The sequence below is a fragment of the Bubalus bubalis genome, chromosome 8 (genome assembly GCF_019923935.1).
Source record: "Bubalus bubalis isolate 160015118507 breed Murrah chromosome 8, NDDB_SH_1, whole genome shotgun sequence".
Taxonomy (NCBI): Eukaryota; Metazoa; Chordata; class Mammalia; order Artiodactyla; family Bovidae; genus Bubalus; species Bubalus bubalis.
Window position 1 is genome coordinate 22,947,756 of NC_059164.1, and position 6,205 is coordinate 22,953,960.

Below are 6,205 nucleotides of genomic sequence, written 5' to 3' on the forward strand. Positions count from 1 at the left end.
CAGTCTGTGATTCTGTTATCTCTTTCATTTACTGTTCTCCTCAATATACTCTGCTCCAGCTTGCTTTCCAGGTGGCGCTAGTGGTAAAGAGCCTGTCTGCCAGTGAAGGAGATGCATGAGACTCTGGTTTGATCCCTGGGTCATGAAGATCTCCTAGAGGAGGGCATAACCCAATCCAGTATTTTTGGCTAGAGAATCTCATGGTCAGAGAAGCCTGGTGAGTTGTAGTCCATGGGGTTGCAAAGAGTCAGACATGACTGAAGCGACTTGGGCACACATGCAGATTTCTTCACTTCCCTCTGACCTTTGAATTCTCCAAACAAGCTTCTGCCTCAGCGCTTTGGCACTTTCCACTCTCTCTGCCTGGAATTCTCTTCCAGAAAGTCTCGCTCCTAGATATGTGCATGACACAGTTTCTTATTTTACTTCAGCATCAACTCAAATGTTATCTTTCCTAAGGTCCTTCCTTCATCACTTTAAAATACCTTCTCCATTTCACTTGCAATCCTCTTCTTTTCAAAGAACAAATGTAAATGAATCAACATGAAATGAAGGACAAGTCCTGAAATGAATACAAAGATGTGCTCTATTTTAATTTAACAAGCACACTGTAACTGCTCATTAAATATTTACTGGATAACCAACTGACTTATTGAAAAAAGTGTAAGTTTATTTTCTTTATTTTTGTACATAATATAGAGAAGTTTAAAAAAAATATGTACAGATTCCTTCACTTGCTGTTGTATTGTAACATTGTTTTTAGAAGGATGAAAACAGATGTTATTAAAGTTAATGAAGTCTTAGTTTTAAAATGGAAAAAATCGTGTTTATACACATCAATGAATTTCTTTTCTGAATCTAATGCTACACATAATATGTCGTAGGAAAATAAAACCCCACACACAAAAAATTCAGATTATCATAATAAATCAAGTGTAGCCTACAATAGATAACAATGATTACAACTAGATTTTATAGACACATTTTCTGTTCAGGGAATGTATGAATGCATAATCCAGAAGAAATTATCCACATTATTTTTAGTGTTAGGGAATGATGAAGATGAGTCTTAGACTCTGGTTTCTAGATAGTGTGATAATATACAGATATTTTTGTCCAGATATTCGGTGAATAGACCTTTGATTGTAATGCCCGTTTTGAGATAACAAAGCACATGTGTAAGTATCATTCATGCATTTTCACAATCAGTGTCCCTCAGTGGTTTGCAAAAGGCAATTGTACCAACTCATGAAAGTCAACTATACTACTGAATTTTCAAAACTCTGCTGATTCAATTGTTAAACACAGCTATTGCTAAAATTAACTTACAGTTAAACAAGGTACATTAAAATAAAGTGAATAAATATGCAAATCAATGTCTACTAATTACTACAGTTTACTATTATCAAGTGCATTTCACTCCTCTCTTGGTCTCCACAATTCTTTCCTTCACAGTATTATTTGATTTCTCTTTAACTGTGGATTACTCTTAAGCTATTACCCTACAAAGACTGTCCCTCCTTCTGTCAAGAAATGTGCCCATCAAAGGTCACTTTATCACTGTAGTAGGGTTTTTCTGGGGGTCATTGTTGAATAAATTCAGGCTCATTGTCAATGGCATCTAGACAATTAGATTTCATTGAATGACCTAATAAATTCATTAGTGTTGTGCTTTATTATCCCAATGTTTTACATACTTTACATGAGGAATTGCATTCAAACCTCAGAATAACTCTACATACTAATGCCAATATTCTGTACATGGGAGGATTGGGAAAAATAGAGACTCACTAGCTTATCTACTATTACAAGATTTGTAAATGGTAGATTCAGGAACCCAGCATTATCTGGACCCACTTAACCACAACAGCTTGCATTAGAACTTTTTGGATGTTGCAAGTAGCCAATTAAAGAAGAAATCTGTGATACTTGTGAAGAGATGCACTAAGCAATAACTGCTGATGATAAAATTTGGGGGGAAATTTATAATGAGTTTAAAGTTATTCTTCTGGATTTTGTTTTTAACGGGATATTCATGCTACAATTTCATGTAGAATAAAATTTTAAAATTATTTGTTATGGGGAGACTTCCCTGGTGATAAAGTGGTTAAGAATCTGCCTTCCAACACAGGGGAAACCAGTTTAATCCCTGGTAGGAGAACTAGGATCCCACATGCTTTGGGGAAACTACTGAGCTAGTGGAGGTGATGGAATTCCAGCTGAGCTATTTCAAATCCTAAAAGATGATGCTGTTAAAGTGCTGTACTCAATATATCAGCAAATTTAGACAATTCAGCAGTGGCCACAGGACTGGAAAAGGTCAGTTTTCATTCCGATCTCAAAGAAAGCCAGTGCCAAAGAATGTTCAAACTACCACACAACTGCACCCATTTCACATGCTAGCAAAGTAATGCTCAAAATTCTCCAAGGGCTTCAACAGAACATGAACTCAGAACTTCCAGATGTTCAAGCTGGACTTAGAAAAGGCAAAGGAATCAGAGGTCACATTGCCAATATCCACTGGGTCATATAAAAAACAAGAGAATTCCAAGAAAACATCTATTTCTGCTTCATTGACTATGCTAAGGCCTTTGACTGTGTGGGTCACAACAAACTGGAAAATTCTTCAAGCGATAGGACTACCAGACCACCTGACCTGCCTCCTGAGAAATCTGTATGCATGTCAGGAAGCAACAGTTAGAACCAGACATGGAACAACAGATTGATTCCAAATTGGGAAAGGAGTAAATCAAGGCTGTATATTGTCACCCTGCATATTTAACTTATATGCAGAGTACATCATGTGAAATGCCAGGCTGCATGAAGCATAAGCTGGAATCAAGACTCCCGGGAGAAATATCAATAATCTCAGATATGCAGATGACACCACCCTTATGGCAGAAAGCAAAGAGGAACTAAACAGCCTCTTGATGAAGGAGAAAGAGGAGAGTGAAAAAGCTGGTTTAAAACTCAACATTCAAAAAACTAAGATCATGGCATCCAGTCCCATCACTCCATGGCAAATAGATGGGGAAACAATGAAAACAGTGACAGACATTATTTTGAGGGGCTCCAAAATCACTGCAGATGGTGACTTCAGCAGTGAAATTAAAAGACACTTACTGCTTGGAAGAAAAGCTATGACAAAACTAAACAGCATATTAAAAAGCAGAGGCATTACATTGCCGACAAAGGTCCATTTAGTCCAAGTTGTGGTTTCTCAGTAGTCATGTACGCATGTAAGAGTTGGACCATAAAGAAGGCTGAGTGCCTAAGAATTGATGCTTTTGAACTGTGGTTCTGTAGAAGACTCTTGAGAGGCCCTTGGACTGCAAGGAGATCAAACCAGTCAATCCTAAAGGAAATCAACCCTGAATTTTCACTGGGAGGACTGATGCTGAAGCTCTAATACTTCGGCCACCTGATGCGAAGAGCCAACTCATTGGAAAAGACCCTGATGCTGGGAAAGACTGAAGGCAGGAGGAAAAGGGGATGACAGAGGATGAGATCATTGGATGGCATCACTGATTCAAAGGACATGAGTTTGAGCAAGCTCTAAGAGATGGTGATGGACAGGGAAGCCTGGCATGCTGCAGTCCATGGGGTCGCAAAGAGCAGGAGAGGACTGAGCCACTGAACAACAACACTGAGCCCACACTCCACAGCTGGAGAGCACATAGGCTCTGGAGCCTGCACACCATAACCAGAGAAGCCTACGCAGAAGAGCCTGCGAGAAGAGCAACAAAAGATCCCACATGCTGCAGCTTAGACCTGATGCAGCCAAAAAAATAAACATATATATATTTTTAAAGTATTTGTTTATTAAGTTCTTTTTGTGTGTGCTTTTGGATTTTCATGCTCTGCTCATCACCTCCAGTAGAATTTAAGCTTGACTTTTGACAGAAAGTTTTCAGGAAAAAAAAAAATCACGCACCAATTCTTGCAGAGAAAAATCAATACACTGTCTGTTTTCTATCACATTTTTCTTTAGGCCAGACTCCACTTGCTTTTACACTCGTTTCTTAATATATTTCTATTTTAATCATGGTAATCTTTGGTTTAAACTGATTTCACTCCCCTTAAAACACACACACATGCTGCATAAAAACAAAAATTCGGGCTTCCCTGGTGGCTCAGTGGTAAGGAACCTACCTGCCAATGCTTCAATCACTGGTCCGGGAAGATCCCACATGCCGTGGAAAACTAGCCCCGTGTGCCACAACCATTGAGCCTGTGCTCTAGAGTCCAGAAGCCACAACTACTGAAGCCCACACACCCTAGAGCCCCAGGTTCTGCTACAAAAGAAGCCACAGCAATGAGAAGCCTGTGTACTGCAACTAAAGAGCAGCCGCCCGCTCACCACCAATAGAGAAGAGCCCTGGCGGCAGCAGATACTCAGCACAGCCGAAATAAACAAATAAAATTTAAAAATATATAAATTAAAAGAAATTTAAATCTACACTTCATAGGTTGTCTCTTTTTAATGTAATATAGCTCAATAACAGCATCCTCAACTCCCACTTCAAAACTATATGCATACACACAAACACAAATAGCAGGACCTCAATGTTTCTGACTGTCTTGCACCCAAGGAATCTATGTCATCATGAAAGTGGGGCAAGTTGAAAAATTTCAGAAGGAGACATGACCTGCCCACAATCACATAGCCAATGAGTAATAAAAAAAAAAGAAAAAAAGAAAATTACTCTGTCTTTTGAAATTCCTTTCTCAATACTGTACCTATACCACTTGGCAAGATTCTTCTAACATTTGAATCAAGTTTCTTAATCTGTTGTTGTTATACTGGATTGATTCATCAAAACTAGCCACTTGATATTTTTCATCAGACAGAAATAGTGGAAAAATGTTTCCAAATAAAATAGTTTGTTTCTAACATGCAAGAAATAACAAGTTACAACCTAAGAGAATATTTAAATAATATTGCATTTAAAAAAAAAATTCACATAGTGAGACTGTTGTTAAGACAAGGGATTAACAAAAAAGGCAGAAAATCTGAAGAAAGAATTATCTGTTGTATACAGTTTCAAGAACTAGTAGAAAATCAAAATTCTAATTTTTGTAATGAGTCATCTTTTTATTTTTACTAAGCATCTTTATAATGTTTCAGTTTGTTATGCTTAAACCTAAAAAGTATAAGGTCTGTTTAGGTGTCTAAGAGCCTAGCAACAAGAATACTGTTTTAAGCCATTTGTCACTTTGCTTGTAAAACAAATTCCTTTACAAAAACAAAACTGTTCTCTTATGAGTCTTTTAATTTATGTTTCTGTCATTCCACTTGTTTCTAGGTGAATTACTGCTCAAATGTAAATTTCTACCTAATAATTTATTTTTGCATCCTTAACTTTTTAAACACAGGAAATATGTATACGTATATTTAACTGCTATTCTTGTAATAATGAGATTTATTCTGAACACACTGGAGTCAGGTTAATGTAATTATATGATCATATAATAGTATGTACTGAATAATATCCACATAAGAAAACACTCTTCTTGGTTTATATACATGAAGCACTTTAAAATCAAACTAATATGAAAATATATGTGATTATCTTAATTTGTATCATAAATAGTTTATCGTGTATCTTCAAATAGAAGTTCATGAAAAGCAAATGCTTAAAGAGATATATTAGACATAGCTGAATGTACTCAGTTCCAATATTTTTGTCCACTTATTTTTTTTAATATGGAACACTTAACGAATTGGCTTGTCATTCTTGAGCAAGGGCCATGCTGATCTTCACTGCATCATTCCAATTTTACTATATGTGCTGCTGAAGCAAGCCCTATCCATGCATCTCTCATTTTTCCTTTATTTTACTGGGTTCAATAACTCCAATCAGTCCATTACCATTCATCTACTGCTTTCATTGCACAACTTTCTACATTAATTCTTAACCTTTCCTGGTCACTAGCTTCCACATAAAACCTGCATATTATGAAGACCCAAAGCAAAATATACTCCTCCCAAGGTCAAAATAATAAAGGGTAAAAAGTCATTTGTTCAACCAACACACCTGGGCACTACCCTCTATTAATAGGTAGTTTACAAATCTAAGTATAACATATTGACAGTTGAATTTTCCTATCTGAAGAGAAACTTGTCAACAGAAGAAAAATAATTCTTGAGGTCTAGAAAATGTGGTTAAATACAAAGACTGTATCAAAGTATCCAAAATAGAAT

The 6,205-nt window shown here is 36.6% G+C and overlaps 1 non-coding gene across 1 annotated transcript; it reads right to left on the reverse strand.

The window, feature by feature from the left end:
• Positions 1-5,701: 5,701 nt before the first annotated feature.
• Positions 5,702-5,804, reverse strand: LOC112586733. Its single transcript, XR_003111219.1, has one exon. It is a non-coding gene; the product is annotated as a U6 spliceosomal RNA (small nuclear RNA).
• Between the last annotated feature and the right edge of the window lie 401 nt (positions 5,805-6,205).